Source organism: Elephantulus edwardii, unplaced genomic scaffold, assembly GCF_000299155.1.
Source record: "Elephantulus edwardii isolate Elephantulus edwardi_28Jun2011 unplaced genomic scaffold, EleEdw1.0 scaffold00123, whole genome shotgun sequence".
Classification (NCBI taxonomy): domain Eukaryota; kingdom Metazoa; phylum Chordata; class Mammalia; order Macroscelidea; family Macroscelididae; genus Elephantulus; species Elephantulus edwardii.
In genome coordinates, this window is record NW_006399873.1 from 9,388,493 (window position 1) to 9,397,509 (window position 9,017).

Below are 9,017 nucleotides of genomic sequence, written 5' to 3' on the forward strand. Positions count from 1 at the left end.
GGTTCAAATCTACCAGCTGCTCAACAGCCCATAACAACAGCAACAAGTGCCATACAGAAGCAGACAAGTAGAAACTCAGAAAATTCTGGGCTATGAGACCCATACCAAAAAGAGCAACTCCCAGTTGACTTTGAAAGATCGCTGTCAATGTGGATCCTCAGCCAAGTGCATGGTGGTAAGCATGGTATATTATTGATTAGAGAGGCTCAAAATTATGGAGAAAACAAGAGTTGGTTTGCTTGTTGTTATTTTCTTAAAGGAACTAAGTGTCTAGTTGATGGATACTTTGGTGCTTGTCATTTAGTCCATAAAGCTATATGTCTGTTGTGTCACTATTGACTCCCAAATTTACACAATTTATAATATTATTCAATGCTAGCTTAGGGTTATAAAGGGAGGTGAGGGAGATGGCAAGAAATAAAATTTGACTACCAAATTATAAAAACCACAGCTGGACAGTGACTAAAGATGACTGAAGAATTAATGCCTTTGAGTTGTGGTGTTGGATATTTGTATTAAACATACAAAAGATTGCCAAGAGAATAAATAAGTGTGTCCTGGAGTGGATGAAACCAGGTTGCTCCTTGGCGGCAAGTATTTTGAAACTCTGTCTCACATACTTTGGGCCTGTTGCCAAAAGGGAGCAGTCCTTGGAGAAGAACATCATGTTTAGAAGGGTGGATGATCATCTCAGGTAGAAAAAACCTTGGATGAGATGAATTGACACAGTAACTGTAGTAATGTAGGCAAGTGTATCAGATACTATGAGATTGATTCAACAGGGTAAGGTTCAGAGCTAATGTGCATAGGGTTTCTATGAGTTTCAATGATACCCCATAACAACACCAAAAATAATATTCCAAATTAGAGAATAACCAGAGGTTTACTAAATTCCCTTAACCTAGAAATCTGCAATACTGACATTAATGTTCAAGCATTATTTTTTTGTATTTAATGAGTTCAAAATTTCTACACATAAAAATTTATTTTCTATCCATTTCATATGGTAGAAGTTACTTTATAATTAGTAAATAAAGGAAGAAGAGAGGGAAAAGCTGAAGTTCAGAAAGCTATTATCAGTTAAGATAATGATTAGTAGTATCCTTTTTTCTGTTTCAAAGTCAATACTAGCTCCAGGTCCTTCTTTCCAATCAGAGAACAATGTCTAGATCTATTCTTTTTCTTTCTTTTCTTTTTAATAGCAAAAGAGGGGATTAATTAGAGCACAAACATATTGGAGGGAATCCAACAACTGCAGTGGGACAAGCACCAGAAGCTCTTCTTTCTGAAGGCCAAAACAAGACTACTTGAGGGACACCACATGCTCTGGAGGAGACTATCCTAGAACATCTGAATCACCTAGCACATTAGGGACTAGAATATGGGTTCATTTTGCCCTGCTCTTTGGTCCTTGTAAAGCTAACTGCTTGCTTCAAACTTGTCAAGCACATGCTGGCAGACATTCAGGAGCTCATTCAGTCCTCTCTGGAATGGCTCAATGGCTTGAAGGCCGCCACAAGACTGGATGTGCAAGTTAATCTTGCTCTCTGAAGGATGGGTCTTAGTGTAACCACAAAACTCGACTTTGGGTTCTTTATGATCATGTACCGAAGAGAATTTCCTTGGGTATGGTCTTCTTCGTGCAATACAAATGTCACACAGTGTCTATCTGTTTCTGCTGCCTGGACTATTTCCAGGGCAGTCCTCCTCTCACCTCCTCCCATTGAGGTCTTCAATTTATGCATTTTTCTCCCCAGCTCCTGGTGCTGCTAGTGGACTGGAGGCTCTGCCTAATATAGTGAAACATGTAAGTGAAACAGGAAGGAAGAAGGATTGATGGAAAGAGCAGGAATGGAAGGCTAGATCCATTCTTAATAATTATCTCTTTCAGAGGTTCTCATAAACTTAGTCCTGAGTTGGCAAAAGTTTCTCAGTTGTCAGATGGATCCTGACTGAAAGCACAGAATATAGAAAGAATGTCTATTTGTGCCTTATTGACTATGCAAAGGCATTTTATTGTGTGAAACACAGAAAAAAAAACTATGTCTAATGACTCTACTATGTATACTACTCAACAGCATTTACCAACAGCAACATAGATCAGTTGGACTAGTGGACAGAAAGTGATGCTACCAAGCCAAAGGTGGGTGACACTAATCTGCGGCCCTCAAGCCTATCTTTAATTATTTTAGGTTAAATATTCTAGGTCGTAGAGTCCTGGTCTGTACACTTTTTGTAACTCAGGGTTGCTGTGATGCTGAACACTGTGACACTAATGTGTCAAATGTGATAGTGGTTACCTGTGGTGGGCAGTGTTTGGTGGAGCTCCCAATTTAAACAAGCTTGGAAGCAGGAGTGACATCTACTTCCAAAATAGCTTTCCTTCAGAAAATCTATGAACCTGGAGAAAGGATGAAAGTTATTCAAGTGTTCAGGTCTTTCATTCGTAAGGTCACTATGAGTCACCTACTCCTCAATGGCACTTAACAACAACATTGAAAAGAATGTAGATTCCAGAACACTCAAATGCGCTCATACAAAATCTATACATAGACCAAGAAGCTATTGTTTGGCCAAAACAAGGAAACACTGTATGGTTTAAAATAAGGAAGAATGTACGTCAGACATGCTTCCTTTCTCCATACTTACTCAGTCTGTATGCTAAGCAAATAGTTCACCATGATGGACTCCAAGAAAATGAATGTGGCATCAGAATTGGAGAAAGACTCGTCAAGAAATGGTATTATGCAGATAACACAACTTAACTTGCTAAAAGAGAAGAACATTTGAAATGCTTGCAGCAAAAGATCAAGGACGACAGCCTCCAATACTGATTGCATCTCAATGTCAAGAAGACAAAAATGATTTTTAAATCAATTAAGAATATTTACAGATGATTATTTGTGACCTCTTCCTCTTATTTCTGATGCTTCTATTTCAGGTGATTACTGCATTGTCTGACGGTATTGAGCCTGAGCCTGACTTTTATGGATTTTCTTGGAATCTTGTGGTTTTCTGAGTCTTCTTGGGAATAGTGTCATTTCCCATTTCCTTGCTGATATTCATTGCTATGAGTAGATTAATTTTTATGTATGTTTTTACTCTTAAATATAAATTATATAATCACTGGTCCTATTGAAAACAAACAAACAAAAATGTTCACCAGTGGGCGAATAGGCAGGGTTATGATAGACGGAGAAAAGATTGATGTTGTCAATAATTTCATCTTGTTGGATCCACAATTAACACCCTTGGTACCAGGATTGAGAAGATCAGAAGATGTTTTACTTTGGTCATCTCCACTGTCACTGATCTTTCCAAAATACTGAAGAGCAATGATGTCAGTCTGAAGATTAAAGTGTATCTTATTCAGATCATAGTCTTTGCAACCATATGCTTTGCCATTTAGAGTTAGAAAATGAATAAGGATGATAAAAGAATTTATGACTTTCAGTTGTGGTTTTGGAAAAGACTGCTGAATATCCTATGACTGCTAAAAAAACAAGTAGATGTGTGTTTAAAAAGGTATAGACAGAACTTTTTTGCAGCAAAGATGGTGAAACTTCTCTCATATGATGGACACTTTGCTAGGAGAAGCTATTTCTTAGAAGAAGACATCGTGTTTGTCAAGTTTGAGAGTCAATGAAAGAAAATTTCTATTTCCCTTAAATCTATGGAAAGATACAATGATTGCAGCAATGGAATAAAGTGTGTCAGAGGTTTTGACGATGGCACAAGATACAATAAGTTTTGGGTATATTTTTTATAGAGTTGCTATGTTGTTATGCCCTGCTGAGTTGACTAAAATTTATAGTGATCTTATGAACAATAGTTCTGCACTTTATCCAATACTGAACCAATATCATTATCTCTGACACACCTGTCCCCATTATCATAGTCACTGTGTCAATTCATCATGTAGGGTCGTCTGTGGTGAACCTCCATCCTTCAAAGTATGGTGTCTTTCTTCGAGGGCTGGTACCTCCTTGCAACATGTCCAAAGTGCATGAGATGAAGTTTCAAAATCCTTGCCTCCAAGGAGCAATCTGGTTTCACTCTATCCAGAATAGACCTGTTGGTTCTCTTGGAAGTCCTTAGTTCATTCAATACTCTTCTCCAGCATCTCAACACAAAGATATAAATTCTCCTACTGTCATCCTTAGCCATTGTCCAGTTCTCCAATGCATAACAAATAATTGAGAACATACTAACCAGGTTCTCCTTGGTCTCCAGAATGACATCCTTGTTCTTTGGCACTTTAGAGACATCCCTGACAGTAGACTTTCCCAATGTGACTCATATTTTTATTTCCTCACTACTGGTGCCAAGAGTGTTGATTGTGGATCTAAGCAAGATGAAACTGCTAACTATCTCCATCCAGTCTCTATCTATTTTGATGCTGCCTATTGGCCTAGTGGAGAATGTCTTTGCTTGCTTAATGCTGAGTTTCAATCCATATTTAAGACTGCAGTTCTTGACTTTCTGCAGCTGACACTTCAGGTCCACTTTGATTTTAGCAAGCTAGCTTGTGCCATCTGCATAACACAGGTTGTGGATAAATCTTCCTCCAATCTTAATGTGTAACATTCCTCCTCGTAAAGTGCAGCCTCTTAAACAATCTATTCTGCATATAGATTGAAAAAGTGTGGAGAAAGGGCACATCCCTAATGTACTTTTTCTTGATTTTAAGCCATGTAGTTATACTCAAATTGACAGCAACTAACAAGAACAAAAATTCCTTCCTGTTTATTCTATCCCTTTGTTGCCTCAAAGATTATTTTCTAAAAGAAAAATCTTAATTGAAAAAAAATTTTATTTAAAAATCACCTCGATCAGAATTTTTAATTTTTATCCCTGACTCGAAGCACTTCTAAAATCACAGCAGGTGAATTTAAAATATATAAATGTACTAGGAAATGTTACCTTGGACAGATAATAGCAACTTATAGGTTGAAAAAAATTGAGCATGCCACTAAATAAAAGTATTAGTAACTTTTAGATAAAAAGGGTAACTTAATATATTTAATGGCTTGGTAATGCTATAATTATATGAAGCTTACAATAGTTAATGTAACATTTGTCAAACAGAAAAAGCCTTTTTTCAGTAATTGTTCATTTTTTTAAAAGCCAAGGACAACAAAACCTAAAAAAATCCTCACCAAGCTATCTCACAATGACACATGTTAATACAATGGACAAACAGAAAACTATAAATGCATCTAGAAGGGATAAATACATGTTGTTGTTGTTATGTGTCATCAAGTTGCTTGCCACTCATAGTGACCAAATGTACAACAGATCTATCCTGTGCCAACTTCATTCTCTCCAACAAACCCACCTCATTAGTATAGTCACTGCATCAATGGTCTTCCTTTCTTGTGCTGTCCTTCCACCCTTCCAAGCACAATATCCCTTTCCAATGACCTTGCAACATGCTCAGAGTATGTCAGACTAAGCTTCAGAATCCTTGCCTCCAAGGAGCAGGCTGGCTTCACCTTCTCTAGGACAAACCTTTTTGTTTTCCTGACAGTCCATGGTATAAATCTATATTATATAAAAATTTGTTAAAGAATATAAAAGAGATGCAGTAAAAAGAACAGGGGCTTCAAGTAATCAGTCAGAATGTTCAAAATTAACACTGAAACAGAGAACACTTGAAGAAGGTTTTTAAAATTCTTACAGCAAATTAATTTCTAACTAATGTCCTAGGTCAAACCATAAGGATACATATAAAGGAGTTGTTCTTACACTATTCTCAGAAGGTGGGTCAAATGAAAACACCAAGTATAGAAGAATAGCTGGGTAATATGAAATTTCTATTTTCAGCTTTTTGAGGAAACACCAAACTGCCTTCCAGAGTGGTTGGACCATTTTACCATCCCACCAACAATGTATAAAAGTTCCTATCTTACCACATCCTCTCCAACATTTATTACTTGCTGTCCTGCTAAACTTTGCCACTGCTACAAGGGTAAGATGGTATCCCATTGTGATTTTGCTTTACATCTCTCTTACTGCCAGTGATTTTGAACATTTCTTCATGTGTTTGTTGGGCATCTAGATGTATTCCTCTGTTAAAGATTTTCCATTTATTTTGCCTGTTTTGTAATTAGATTGTCAGTCTTTTTCTTCTTGAGGCCCACAAGTATTCTGTAAGCTTTCATTATGAGACTCTTGTCTGACATGGTATTGCCAATTTTTTTTCCACAGTCAGAGGGCTTTCTTTTCACTCTGTAGGAAAACTTTTTGATGAGAAGAGAGATTTACTCTTTAGACCGTCCCAGTCATAAATTTTATCCTCTTTATAGTGTACATTTCTGGCTGTATTTGGCAATCCCTTTATATCACAGACTAGGCCTTCTAACCTTGATCTCAGTTTGTTCTTATGAGCTTTGTGGTTTGGGGCTTTATTCCCAGGTCTCTGATCCACCTTAAGTTAATTTTTGTGCATGGTGTGAGATATGGATCCTGTTTCAGTTTTCTGCAGTTAGCAGTCCAACTTTACCAGCAGCATTTGTTGAAGAGTTTATCATATTCACATTTGATAGGTTTTATTTCCTTATCGAATATCAGTTGACCTCAGATAGTATTCCACTGCTTGGAATATACCATGAGAAAATGAGAACTGAGGCATAAACAGACTTGTACACCAATGTTCATAGCAACATTACTCTGGAAATAGCCCAAATGCTCAGCCAAAATGGAACGGACTGGGAAATTATGATATAGTTACACAATGGAATATTATGCAGCACACAGGAGCAATGAATTTGTAAATTACTAGATCACATGGGAGAAACTAGAGAGCATTACGCTAAGTGGATTAATTCAGTCTCATAAAGAAAAATACAGTATAAGCCACTTCTATAGAACAAGTATGAGGGTCCAAGGAGGGGAGAGGGAGTTTTTATCACAGGGTCACAGAATTTGGTGGGTGGAAGGGGGCTGGGTAAAGAAAATGGGAAAGTTCCAGTGTGAAAAACAATGTACACGAACTTTGTACATAAAAAGGAAGGAAGGAACGAAGGGAGGGAGGGAGGGAGGGAGGAAGGAAAGGAAAGGAGGAAGAGAGAGAGAAAGAAAGAGAGAGAGAGAATGAATATGGGGGGGGAAATGTAAATGGTATACACAGTGATTTTTTTTTTCATGTGCTATTTTAAAAGCAATGCCAAAATTGAGTAATTTAAAAAAACTATAAGTACTTTCTCAAAGTTCTAGGAACTAAAAAAGAAAATTATGATCTCATTCATTCAAATTCTTACAAATAGTCCTGGACACTTTTTGGTTCCTTGACTTGTTTAGAATCTTGATATATTGTCTCCCTCTAAGTGATCCTTTTGCATCTACTCTGTTCTTTTTCTAATTCACAAAATGATTAGATATAGAATATATCATGTTGTTTTTGTTGTTGTTGTTGTTGTTGTGGACCATCAAGTTGAAACTGACCCATATCTGACCATCCAGTAAGTTTTCAGAAGCATTAATTACCGGGGAGGAGATTGTTTAATAAATATAACAAAACTATGTTTTGTTTTGTTTTCATTTGTTGGGGTTTTTCTATCCTATATATTCATTCTACAAAATGTGGGATAATATTTTTTCTTTATTTTAACTGGTTTACAGACAATCATTCACCTTTTGGGTTAATTTTTTTATATATAATAATTTTGTTTCGTCGTGTTTTGTACATGTATCAAGGTTCTGAAGCTTCATCTGACATATTTTGGACCTGTTTCAAGGAGGGACCAGTCCCTGGAGAGGGACATCATGCTTGGGAGGGAGGAGGGACAACACAGGAGAAGAAGAACGTGGATAAGATGGATTGATTCAGTGACTAGGTAATGGGGGTAGGTGTGTCAGAGACAATAAGATTATCACAGGATAGAGAACAGGATTTAGGGCTGTTGTACGTAGGGTTGCTATGAATTGAAGGCTACTCGACAGCATATAAACACAACAACAATAACAGTAACATATTGTGTTTTATACAATCATTGGTGTACATTGTATTTTATATAATTAATTACCATTGCTCTATGTCTATTATAACCCTGTCTTTCCAAGCCCCGTTTGAACCCTTCCTATTGTTTCACTTACTCTCCTTGAGACTTTTATGAATTGTTGGTGGAATTGTAAAATGGTCCAACTGATAAGGAAGATGGTGTGGCATATCCTCAAAAAGCTGAACATAGAAATCACATATGATCCAGCTATTCCACTGCTAAGAATATTTCTCAAGAAAATGAGAACTAAAATACAAAAAATATTTGTACACCTCTATTCATAGAAATATTATTCACAATAGTAGAAAAATGAAGCAGTGCACATACCAATCAACTAATTAATGATTGAAAACTTGTGGTGAATTCACACTGTACAGCACTAACAAAATTATTTTTAAATGCAATTTATGAACAGAAATAAGAGGATTATAAAATTTATTTTTTAAGAATACAATAAAATCCCAACATGGTGAAGAAAACATTGCTACACGAAAAATCTAGTCTGAAGCCCAGAATCTAGTTAGGAAGGGACTTTTAGAAGGTTTTGATTCACAAATGAACTAAGGCATCTTTCACTACCAAGGTGTCGTATTTTAAGTTCTAAAATACAAAGTGGTACTATATATTACAGTACATAGGTCAATCAGGCTAGATTTGAGAAGAAGGCCTTCAGGAGGATACCTGAAAAAGGGAATGAATCAACCTATCTAAGTGGGGAAAGAATAGACTCTTTAAAAAATGGTAGTAGCAAAATCAATCAAGATCCACACTTCATACTATACATAAAGACCAACTCAAAATAAATCAGAGCACCATGGGTAAAACTCAAAACTATGAAGATCATCAGAGAAAAATATAGGAATAAATCTACAAGCCCTATTCTATCATATAAATGGACTTTAAAGCATAGTAAAAAATTCACTACCAGGAGATAATAAAAAAAGATGAATTGTACCTTTTAAAAATAAAATCTTTATGTGCATTAAGGACTTAGCCAGTGGAGTAAAAAAGAAG

The 9,017-nt window shown here is 36.3% G+C and overlaps 1 pseudogene; it reads right to left on the bottom strand.

Annotated features, from left to right (window-relative positions):
- Positions 1–1,374: 1,374 nt before the first annotated feature.
- The window catches only part of LOC102876223, a 102,848-nt pseudogene continuing 95,205 nt past the window's right edge, over positions 1,375–9,017 (bottom strand).